The sequence below is a fragment of the Dendropsophus ebraccatus genome, chromosome 1 (genome assembly GCF_027789765.1).
Source record: "Dendropsophus ebraccatus isolate aDenEbr1 chromosome 1, aDenEbr1.pat, whole genome shotgun sequence".
Lineage (NCBI taxonomy): Eukaryota > Metazoa > Chordata > Amphibia > Anura > Hylidae > Dendropsophus > Dendropsophus ebraccatus.
The window spans coordinates 61,352,683-61,364,704 of record NC_091454.1 but is presented as its reverse complement, the minus strand read 5'-3'; the positions used below and the strand labels follow the sequence as shown (position 1 = coordinate 61,364,704).

The 12,022-nt window shown below is 44.2% G+C and overlaps 1 pseudogene; it reads right to left on the bottom strand.

Moving 5' to 3' along the window:
* Positions 1-398: 398 nt before the first annotated feature.
* LOC138782810 (uncharacterized) lies at positions 399-4,364 on the bottom strand (annotated as a pseudogene).
* Between the last annotated feature and the right edge of the window lie 7,658 nt (positions 4,365-12,022).

The window sequence follows — 12,022 nt, the reverse complement described above, 5'->3', positions numbered from 1 at the left end:
GGGAGCCAATGAAAGCCTGATGTATTTCAATCTCTAATGTACCTGTTTTCCCCCAAAAAAGTTAAACATATTTAATGATTTATGTCAATTTGTTTTTTGCAAGGAACTACCGTTGGATTGCCTATTGTTCTTTTTCGGCCCTAATCTATGGCTATCTTGGAGATGGCAGCCGTGTCCCCATCCCATCATGTGTTGTCAATGCAATTCGTGTCAAATACCCGTCTCCAGATGGACAGTACACTGGCTTCCAATGGTTTGCAGACTACAACACCAGAGATGCTCCAAGTGGCCTAAATTTCTAAAAAAATGTATAATGTTTTGCAAACTTTTGTAAAAGTTGATACCAAAAAATGGTATATATTTAACAAATATATATATATGTCAAATCAATCATATGTTCATATTTCATTTAGCTACAATAAAAACAGAAAAAAGATTTTGTTTATATATTTTTTTATGAATATTTAAAAATGATCATTTTTTGGAGAAACAATAATACATCGAAGTAAATTACATATCAAATTATCACAAAGATTTCAACCACGTTGGGGTGCAAATGTACATGCTCTGCCAACATACATCAAATTATTTATGTAGTGGTGTCAATTTTCAAGTACTAGATTTAGTTACACAAAATTATTGCTAAAACCTTATTTGAACAATTATACCAGGGTTACAAAGTCTACCCTAAACGGAAAAGCATAACAATAAAAAAACAACATTTTATCCAGCTAATACTATTATATTAGGCTATGTAATTGTTTCACCCTGCTTACCAAATACTGTACAGTGGTGCCTTGGATTACAAGCATAATTCCTTTAAAGAGGACCTGTCACCCCCCGTGCCGGCTCCGGACCCCCTGTTAGACCCCCCTATACTTACGTGATCCCGGCGGGTCCTGCCTCCTGAGCCGGCCGGGTCACGGAGATATCAGCTCCCGAAGCCTGGCGCGCGCGCTGAGAGATGAGTCCGATGCCCATAGAGAATGACGGAGCATCGGACTCCCCATTCATTCTCTATGGGCGTCTGACTCTGCTGTCAGAGCGCGCGCCGGACTTCGGGAGCTGATATCTCCGGGACCCGGCCGGCTCAGGAAGCGGGACCCGGCGGGATCACGTAAGTATAGGGGGGTCTAACAGGGGGTCCGGAGCCTGTCACCTCGGCACGGGGGGTGACAGGTGTCCTTTAGCGACGGCAAGCAAAATCAACACAATTGTCACATAAGAAATCATAGAAAAGAAGAAAATTTTTTCCACAACCCAAATAAACAAATTATTATTCTCAAGAACATTTCAAATCTATGAATACAAAATTCAGAAATAGCAGAATATGTGCTATTTTAATTTACTGTACAGTAATGGAGAGGATGGGAAACACAAGAGACCGCAGGGAGCATAAAGGAATGAGCAGGACAGATGTGGGCACATACATGCAGCTCTCTGTCTGGGGAGAGAGGGTTTACAGCTATGAAGAGATTACCTCCACAGTCCTGTCCCCTGATGTAAGCCCCAGCCTGAAGTGGATCTGCTATGATTAGGAAGGTGAGGGAGACTTCATGGGTCAGAGTACAGTGCTGTAGACCCCTCTATGCAGACTATGCCCCTCCTCCATTCGCGCTTACACTCAGTACAGGGAGCTCTCAAACCAAAGCAATGCTCTTAAACCAAGTCACAATTTTGAAAAACTGTGAGCTTTTAAACCAAAACGCTCTTAAACCAAGTTACTCTTAAAGGGGTTATCCAGAGCTACAAAAACATGGCCACTTTCTTTCAGAGACAACACGACTCTTGTCTCCAGTTCAGGTGCAATTTGCAATTAAGCTCTGTTCACTTCAATGGAACTGAGCAGCAAAACCCACCCAAGCTGGAGACAAGAGTGGCGCAGTCTCTGGAAGAAAGTGGCCATGTTTTTGTAGCGCTGGATAACCCCTTTAAGCTACATTTACTTCAATGGAACTGAGTTTCAAAACCTCACCCAATCTGGAGACAACAGTAGGGGAAAATTGGCCTTTTTTTTGTAGCGCTGGATAACCCCTTTAAACCAAGGTACCACTGTATTTGGGTATAGGAGAAGAGGGTACAGAGGAAAGTGGAGAATGCAAAGGAAGCTTATTTAGAGAAGTCTAATTTATCAAAATCGTGATTGGAATTGTGCAACCATTTCTGCTTTGTTAGGTTTGGGTATTGGCGCTATATTGGCAGGTAAATTGTTCCTTTTGGATTGCCAAACATTATCAGTTGGGTTATGGAGTACTTGAACAATGGTTTTTAAAATGTCACACAGGAAATCTTGGCTAGTTGGTTTATAGACAGCTTTAATTACCCAATCCCTTCGCACTTTTGAAAATTCCAGACGGTGACGTATGGTACCTACAGGATCGCCACCAGGAATTTCGTTTACAATGGCTGATTTAATTCTACCGACATTTCGGTTATGGTCTATGACAGCAAGCTGGGTCCTTGCTACCATTGAATCCATGAAAAAGTGGATCCTTTTCGGTCTGTATTTCAGACACATGCTATGAAAAATTTCTATTTCACCTGTATGAGAGAAAGATGAAAGTTGGCGTATATCTTTCAGGATAATTTTATTGTTCACTATTTTAGAAAGGAGATCATGTGGTGGAGTATTTTTTTTTAACCAGCGAGTGTTGGATATTTTTTCTTCCGTCAGTGGAGGGTGTTCACATTGATGATAGGTGTCGTCTTCATTCCATGAATGAGTATTTGTTACATGTTCCAGAACTGACTGCCAGCATTGAACTAAAAGATCAGGGTCCCTTTCACAAGTTCTTGCTGACCACCAAAGGTGATTTTTTATGGGTTTCACCCATGAACTCAGGACTTCTGCATTTTTGGTTTTTCCTGCTATGGCTATCTTATTCCCCACCGATTTGGCCATATGCCAGACATCAAATTGATGATCTATATGGGCATACTCCTCACGCAAAATTTTTCTGATAGACACATGTCGATCAGTGGCCAACATACTGACATGAATATCTTTACTCAAAAGCTCTTCTAAAGCATTTTTAAAAGCTAATTTTTCTAAGGCCACAGAGCTAGTTGTTGGCATTATTTGCTGTATGTTAAAAGCCACAATTTTTTTAGAATCGGCATCCATCAGCGAATATGTGCAATATTTTGCACTAAATCCGGGTGAATCCGACTGGCCGTCACTGGTTAGATATGCGGGAGCATCTCGCATACTAGCTATGACATTCGATTGCTCCTTTTTCCATTCCAAGTCTATCCCAGGGAATACATATAGTTTCTGATTTTTGAAGAATGTTGAACGTGAAATACTATAAATTTTCATAACTTTCAAAAAGCTTTCAATTTTCAGAAAACTATTGCCACTTAAAACTGTAGCGGCTGCTATTAGTATATTTCCTGCAGGTTGGGATCCAATTTTGGGCTGAGAATCTTATAAATTTCTAACATGTCCTCTGGAACAGCGGACCAAAATTGAAATAGAAGAGCCATTTTTTTTTTTTTTTGTACTGTGTTAAATAGCCATTACACTTGCGTTTTGATTGGCAGGGAATAAGTTTCAATAATTTTAGGAGACAGGACTCAAATACAATAAATTTAGCCTCATCCACCACATTATTAAGATGTTCATCCACATCTAAGAATTCTTCAAGGATTTGGGTATCCAATTCTTCACTTTCCATTTTCTCCGAATCATCCAGTTCATCTTCACTCTCATTACATATGAAAGTATTATCTTCTGGGTCTATGTACGTGGATATGCTAGTATCCATCTGAGACAAATTCACAGGTGTGTCCTCATTTTCAAAATGTATTGGAGATATTGGATCTAATGCAATTGATTCTTTTCTTGCCTTTTCATTATCTGTATTTGTAATAAATTTGACAGCATAATTATGGTCTGAGAGTTGTAAGGAACAACTGGATGACATTTTACACGGTGTAGATGTGGATCCGCTGAAGTTGCTTGTTTTTAGGACTGGTTCGGCTATTTCCAAGATGTTCTCATCTCTTTGGTTTGGTGTTTCTTGGTTTAAAATGTTATATGCCTCATTATTATTATAATTACTTGTGATGTTAGAAAGTTGTGTCAGGCGACTAAATTCTTTTTTTTCTTTTTTTTTTAAATTTTGAACAGAATTTGTGGATGATGCTTTACGTAGTAACATTCTACGGCACATTATTTTACGGCTTTTAGTTTTCATTTTAACCTGGATTCCTTTATGTTTATGAAACATAAAGGGCAAAGTATTAGTAGCAAAATTGCGCTTCTTTGGTGTAGACTGTTGTTTACGTCGATTTGGTGAGGGAAAGGAACATTTTGTGGCTAGTTGGTCGCTGATGGGTTGTGTTGCAACTAAGAATGTCATGGGAGTTGAGAAAGTTTCCAAGGAATGTGAACTGGCTGTAAAATATGTAGATACTTCACTGGAGGAAGATAGATTATTCAAATTTGTTTTGAAATTTTTTTGGCATAGATCATATTGAGATGGGTCACTAAATGAAGAATTAGGAATTGTAACACTGTCTGTTAGAATTGAAGCAGTGCTTAGAGATTGTGATGTTGAGGAAACTGTATATATGATATTTGATGATTGGCACGTAGTTATGGTCGTGGAAGTTGAAGTTGTTGTTGTTGTGCATACCGTAGTGTTAGTATCAGCGTAGCTTACAGAAAAAATATCAGGTTTAAGAGCAGCATATAAATTTTTAAGACTGTCATTATTAGAGGTACAAGGAAGCTTATCAAATATGGTGGGAACTGCGTCCCTATTCAGTGTTTTTCTATCCTCCTCATAGTTATATGAATCATGTGAAAAATGTAAGGAACATATTCGGTAGGTGTCATTAACTTTACCATTCAATACTCTTTTCACCATATCTTCTAAGCAATTTGAAAATTGATTTGTTTGCTGTAGCCATATTTGGATGCAAAATGGGTCCCAGGGAAAACTATGAAGAACGACATTTCGGTCCTTGTTTCGCCACTTACTTGTGCAACCTTTGACAATAAACGATGGCATGCTGATCAATGGTGGAAAAAAATTGGCATTAGGACACATTTATTATGAATTTTTACAATATAATGAAGTATAATGGGTAGAGCATGATGTTTACTTTATTTTAGGCTATACCTTTATAATTGTTGGAGCGCAGGTGCTTGAGACGCAGCACTTTCTGAAGGCTGTAGTGGTGTCACAGGTAATGTCCGATATTCCTTTTGGCCTGCTGGCACGGTGGTAGGTGGATGTGAGCCTGTAGTCCCTGTCGTACCTGAAATAGACAATTGTAAAACACATGTTAGATCGTTGTGATGAGCACATCGGTATATACAATGAGAAAGTGACAACTGCCCCACATGTGACACGCATACTTACAAACCTTGATAAGTGTGGAAGCGCAGGTGCTTGAGACCCAGTGCTTTCTAAGGGCTGTAGTGGTGTCACAGGTAATGTCCGGTATTCCTTTTGGCCTGCTGGCACGGTGGTAGGGATGTGAGGCTGTAGTCCCTGTCGTACCTGAAATAGACAATTGTAAAACACATGTTAGATCGTTGTGATGAGCACATCGGTATATACAATGAGAAAGTGACAACTGCCCCACATGTGACACGCATACTTACAAACCTTGATAAGTGTGGAAGCGCAGGTGCTTGAGACCCAGTGCTTTCTAAGGGCTGTAGTGGTGTCACAGGTAATGTCCGGTATTCCTTTTGGCCTGCTGGCACGGTGGTAGGGATGTGAGGCTGTAGTCCCTGTCGTACCTGAAATAGACAACTGTAAAACACATGTTAGATCGTTGTGATGAGCACATCCGTATATACAATGAGAAAGTGACAACTGCCCCACATGTGACACGCATACTTACAAACCTTGATAAGTGTGGAAGCGCAGGTGCTTGAGACCCAGCGCTTTCTAAGGGCTGTAGTGGTGTCACAGGTAATGTTCGGTATTCCTTTTGGCCTGCTGGCACGGTGGTAGGGATGTGAGCCTGTAGTCCCAATAGCACATAGTCACAATAGATTATCATTTGTGAATAGATCAATAATTTGCTGAGTTGTTAAAGGGGTAGTGCATAAAAAATAAATTTATTGCAAATCAACTGCTGCCATGAAGTGCCTGTGATTTGTAATTTACTTGTATTAAAAAAATCTCAAGCCTTCCAGGACTTATTAGCTGCTGTATGTGTAATGGTCCAGAAAGGTATATAGTCAGGCGTCTTGATATGTATTATTGCTATTAGCAACCCTAGACTGCCTATATTGGGACCTATATACCATTGAAATAAATATTTTTTCAGTGCACTTTCGGTGAATCTTGCTTATTACTCTATTCACAAATGACAGTGTATTACAAGAGTCATAACCTATTCTGCAGATTATCACTTGTGAAGTGAGCAATAATCAGCAGTAAATGTTATGACTCTTGTAATACACTTGTAGAGTAGGAGTCCAACAGCATCCAAGTGTGAAGTTTTCAAAGCTTTATTGCAAAATCAAGCGGACAGATACGACGTTTCGGCTACACAATGAGCCTTTGTCAAGTACTTACTTACTTGACAAAGGTTCATTGTGTAGCCGAAACGTCGCATTTGTCCGCTTGATTTTGCAATAAAGCTTTGAAAACTTCACACTTGGATGCTGTTGGACTCCTACTCTACAAGTTCTCCTACCCATTTAGCAGAAGGGCTGAGAGAAGGAGAGAGGAGGTGGAGGGAAGAGATGAGGCACAAGAGGTGAGGGGGGAGAGAGGAGGTGGAGGGGAGGTAAACAGGGTGGAGGCAGAGAGAGGGGGTGAGAGGAATAGAGCAGGTGGTGGGGAGAGGGAGAGAGGAGTGAGGGGGAAGAGTGGGGTAGTAAAGGAGAAGGAAGGGGGGAGAGGAGGTGATGGGTAGAGAGGAGGTGGATGTGGGAGAGAGGAAGTGGATGGGGGAGAGAGGAGGTGGATGGGGGAGAGAGAGGAGATGATGGGGGAGAGAGAGGAGATGATGGGGGAGAGAGAGGAGATGATGGGGGGTACAGAGGAGATGATGGGGGCACAGAGGAGAGATGATGGGGGTGGAGAGAGGAGATGATGTGGGTACAGAGGAGGTGGAGGGGTACAGAGGAGATGATGGGGGGTAGAGGAGATGATGGGGCACAGAGGAGATGATGGGGGTACAGAGGAGATGATGGGGGTACAGAGGAGATAATGGGGGTAATAGAGGAGATAATGGGGGTACAGAGGAGGTGGAGGGGGGGTAGAGGAGATGATGGGGGCACAGAGGAGGTGGAGGGATACAGAGGAGGTGGAGGGCTACAGAGGAGGTGGTGTTGCTGAGAGGAGGTGTTGTGATTGAGAGGAGATGATGGGGGTACAGAGGAGGTAGAGAAGAGGTGGAGGGAGGAGGTTTAGGGGGAAGAGAGAGAAGGAGAGGATGTGATTGGCGGTGGATTTGGCGCTGGAGGAGGGGGCTGTACTATTCTGAGATGGGTCCGTCCACCTCCCGGTCAGGAAACCAGGACAGCGAGGAGGTAGTGGTGTGCTGGGCTAACCCGCTGGAGGCTCCTGCTGCAGTGGATTGTGGACCGGGAAATGGGGCACCCCACTTCCACCAGCAACGGCGACAGCCGTAGGACGTGGGGGGGCCCATCTCCCGGTCCACAATCCACTGTTTGACCGGGGGGAAGCGGCGGCAGCAGCAGGTGGACGGAGGGGAGGCATCTCCCAGTCCACAATTCACGGCAGGAGCTGCGGGCGGGGTAGTCACTACCAGTGTCGGTACCTTGGGCCCACCAGGGAAACTGACTCTAGGGGCCCACCCTACATACACAGGTTTAACCAGCGCCAAACCTTTCACGTTAGTACAGCAACTTTGCATAGAGCTGTCTATGTGAGCATGTCAGAATGACATGCTAAAAGGTTTGATCAGCCAGGGTTTCAATGCTGAGACCCCCAACAATGGCGGGATCATCACTCACCTGTCATACTGCAAGTGACAGGCTAAGCACCTATTGCAGGAGATGGGTTCGATTATAGTGTATAGAGCTTATTACTTACAACATAACGGACTGACTAATGATCCAGCCATCAGCACAGTATATACTATGAGACCACACTATATACAGTATACAGCATGAAATCAGTGATAACAGGTAACACTATATACAGTATATACTATGAGACCAGTGATAACCAGTAACACTATATACAGAGCTGGGAAAGGGGATATATACAGTACTGGGGGGAGAGGGTATATACTGTGCTGGAGGAGGGGATATATACACGGCTGGAAGGAGAAGATATATACAGGGCTGGAAGGAGGAGATATATACAGGGCTGGGGGAGAGGATATATAGAGCTGAGGGGGGAGGATATACTGTATATAGGGCTGGGGGAGAGGATATATACAGGGCTGGAAGGAGGAGATATATACAGGGCTGGGGGAGAGGATATATAGGGCTGAGGGGGGAGGATATACTGTATATAGGGCTGGGGGAGAGGATATATACAGGGCTGGAAGGAGGAGATATATACAGGGCTGGGGGCAGTGCCGTATTTACCATTAGGCACCCGTGGTCCGGTGCCTAGGGCAGCACCTTGCAGGGGGGCAGCATCAGGGAGCAGGGGGATAGAAAAAACTATTTTTTTTGTTTTTATTTTTTTAGTTTCCCTCCTCCCATTCAGCCTTGCCAGTAAATCTGGTGTCTTTTCCTGGGGGGTGGGGGGTATGGTGGTATTGGTCAGGTCTGCTATCACCAATAGGAGCGTGAAGATGGAGCGTCTTCAGGTCTAGTGCCTAGGGCAGCAGCAGCTGTTAATACAGCCCTGGCTGGGGGAGAGGATATATACAGGGCTGGGGGAGAGGGGATATATATAGGGCTGGGGGGAGAGGGGATATATATAGGGCTGGGGGGAGAGGGGATATATATAGGGCTTGGAGAAAGGGGATATATATAGAGCTGGGAGAGGGGATATATACAGGGCTGGGGAAGATATATATATATATATATATATACACAGGGCTGGGAGAGGGGATATATACAGGGCTGGGGAAGATTTATATATATACAGGGCTGGGAGAGAGGGGATACATACATGGCTGGGGAAGAGGGCATATATACATGGCTAGAGAAGATATATATACAGGGCTGGGGGGATATATACAGGGCTAGGAAGGAGGGGTATATACAGGGCTGGGAAGGAGGGTATATACAGGGATGGTAAGGAGGGTATATACAGGGCTGGGAAGGAGGGGTATATACAGGGCTGGGAAGGAGGGGTATATACAGGGCTGGGAAGGAGGGTATATACAGGGATGGTAAGAAGGGGTATATACAGGGCTGGGAAGGAGGGTATATACAGGGCTGGGAAGGAGGGTATATACAGAGGGCTGGGAAGGAGGGGTATATACAGAGGGCTGGGAAGGAGGGTATATACAGGGCTGGAAAGGAGGGTATATACAGGGCTGGGAAGGAGGGTATATACAGGGATGGGGGGAGAGGGGACATACTGCTGGGGGAGGGGGGGCTCTAAAAAGGGTAAGGTTCTAGGGGACTGTGCTGAGGGAGGTGGCATCTGGGGGTGCTGGGGGTCCTATACAGAGTTTATTGCAATGTTTGGGTGGGAGAGGGTCTCCTCATGTACAGTGGGGGGAGGGGGTCGCTATGTGCTGTGGGGAAGGAGCACCTCCACAGTGTTGGGGTGTTACTGGATGCCAGCAGGACGGCTAGAGGGCATTAGATGACAGGAGGCAGACATTACACATCCCCTCACCTCTCTCTCCTGCCTCCAGCCGTCCTGTGTCTGCACTACCTGCTCCCTGCACTGTCTCCCCGTCCATACAGATGGCAGCACACAGAGCTCCTGCTGCCCTAAGACACGCCCCCTGCACGGATTATCACTGAGGGGACGCTCTGTGTACAGGGCATCTCAAAGACACTGTATGCAGGAGGTCCTGGGGGTTGTCCTCTCGAAGGCCCTGCAGTGGGGACACATGGGGGGCCCTGACAGGAAGGTGACAGGACTGTGCTGCGTCCTGTACCGTGCTTGAGCTAATGTTGGGCCTGAAGCTGCTGTTCAGGGGCCCATCAGGGGGAGGAAGGGGGAGGGGCCCACCGGCTCCCAGGTGGCCCAGTCCGAGGTCCGGCGGCAGCCTGCAGGACAGCAGCCTGTGCCGCATCTCCTCTCACCTAAAAAAGCCTGGCACATATCCTCCTGGAGCCCAAGAGAAAGAGGAATTACTGGGCGGAGTGATATTCAAGTGCGCATGGGACGCACAGAAGGAAGTACGCATGCCCAGAGCGTACCATGTGATTGGCTGAACTTCCGTGGCTGACTTCAGCCAATCACTGCAGGGGGGAGGTGCTGAAGCAAGAAGGAGGCGGTGATGAGGATGTCGCCGTGATTACACATGGATTGGACTACAGAGATGACGCGTTGTCTCGAAATGACGCAATAGTGACGTAGCGGTGGTCGACAGTGATAGGAGAACTATAAAAAGAATGAACTTCCGGCGGTGAGTCAATCATACAAAAACGGGGCCAGCCAATGCAAATATGTAAACGATGTATATTACAACCTTATATAACTTTTGGTTAGGCAGTGTAAGGTATATAATTTTGTAAAACCGGACTACCCCTTTAGGCTGGGTTCACACTATGTATATTTCAGGCTGTATTTGGTCCTCATGTCAGGTCCTCATAGCAACCAAAACCAGGAGTGGATTGAAAACCCAGAAAGGATCTGTTCACACAATGTTGAAATTGAGTGGATGGCCGCCATATAACGGTAAATAACTTCCATTATTTCAATATAACAGCCGTTGTTTTAAAATAACAGCAAATATTTGCCATTAAATGACGGACATCCACTCAATTACAACATTATGTGAACATAGCCTTTCTGTGTTTTCAATCCACTCCTTGTTTTGGTTGCTATACAGCCTCAAACATACAGCCTCAAATATACGTAGTGTGAACCCAGCCTAAGTTAATATGTAATCAAATGCTGTGATTAGTTGCTTTGGAAAAGGCAAACAGTTTTTAAATATTCCCCCCATTGTGTAAAGAAGCTATAACTCTGCGAGGGGTAGAGAGGATTATCTATGACATGGCACCCATATCTAAGCCAAATCTAAAAGGTTCACCTCCTAGTTGATTACATAATTTAGAATTAGGACATATATTGCACTTACTGCCCCCTCCATTATAATAGAAAACAAATACGTTGTCAATATTATCTTGTGGTATTTCCTTATATGTGAAATGCTTTTGCGTTTCTGGAGTAAATGGTTATGCATGTGAAACACAAAGGGATGAGCCCATCATTCTTGTTTTTACAAAACTTGGTTTGCCCAAATACTAAACAATAAAGTAATTAAATAGGTGGGGCAATAATTGCTGTGGATGAATAACAACGCTTGGCATATAATCTGGGTGGTAAAAATAACATCATTACTAAGCGCTACTCTCATTTCCTTTACTGTATGTCATGTGCTTACTGTATCTCCTGTATGTGCTGTATGGACTTTCAACTGATTACTGTCGGCATACATATTAAAAATATAGATTTACACAGACATTATGCAGAGTTGCTTAATGGCACTGTGCGGCTCAAGGCTCAGGTAGGGTGCTCTGCCCCACGGTCCCAGACCCAGGTCCCGGAGATAACTCAAGAAGAAGGCAAGAGGCGGCACTCCGAACTTAAAGTGAACAAAACGTGGTTTAAGTTTAAGTCCTAGGAAAAAAAATGGAAACAGTTGCTGGTCAGTTGCTTCAAGACAACAGAATAATTTCATTTACTACAGAAATGTATCCAAACATTGTGGAACCATTGTTTTAGACTTCAGAATGTAAACTGAAGTTGAAAAAAAAAGGGTACCTGTCACTATGGTTCTATGCTCAGTCACAGATGACACCAGAATTGCTGTGGATATGCAAGTTCAATGATTGAGCCCTATTAATTAAAAAAAGGGCTTGTGCACGGGATTTACCCAGTGTGGGACGTATCCATGGCAACCCGATCTACTAGTATCAGCTGTGACTGCA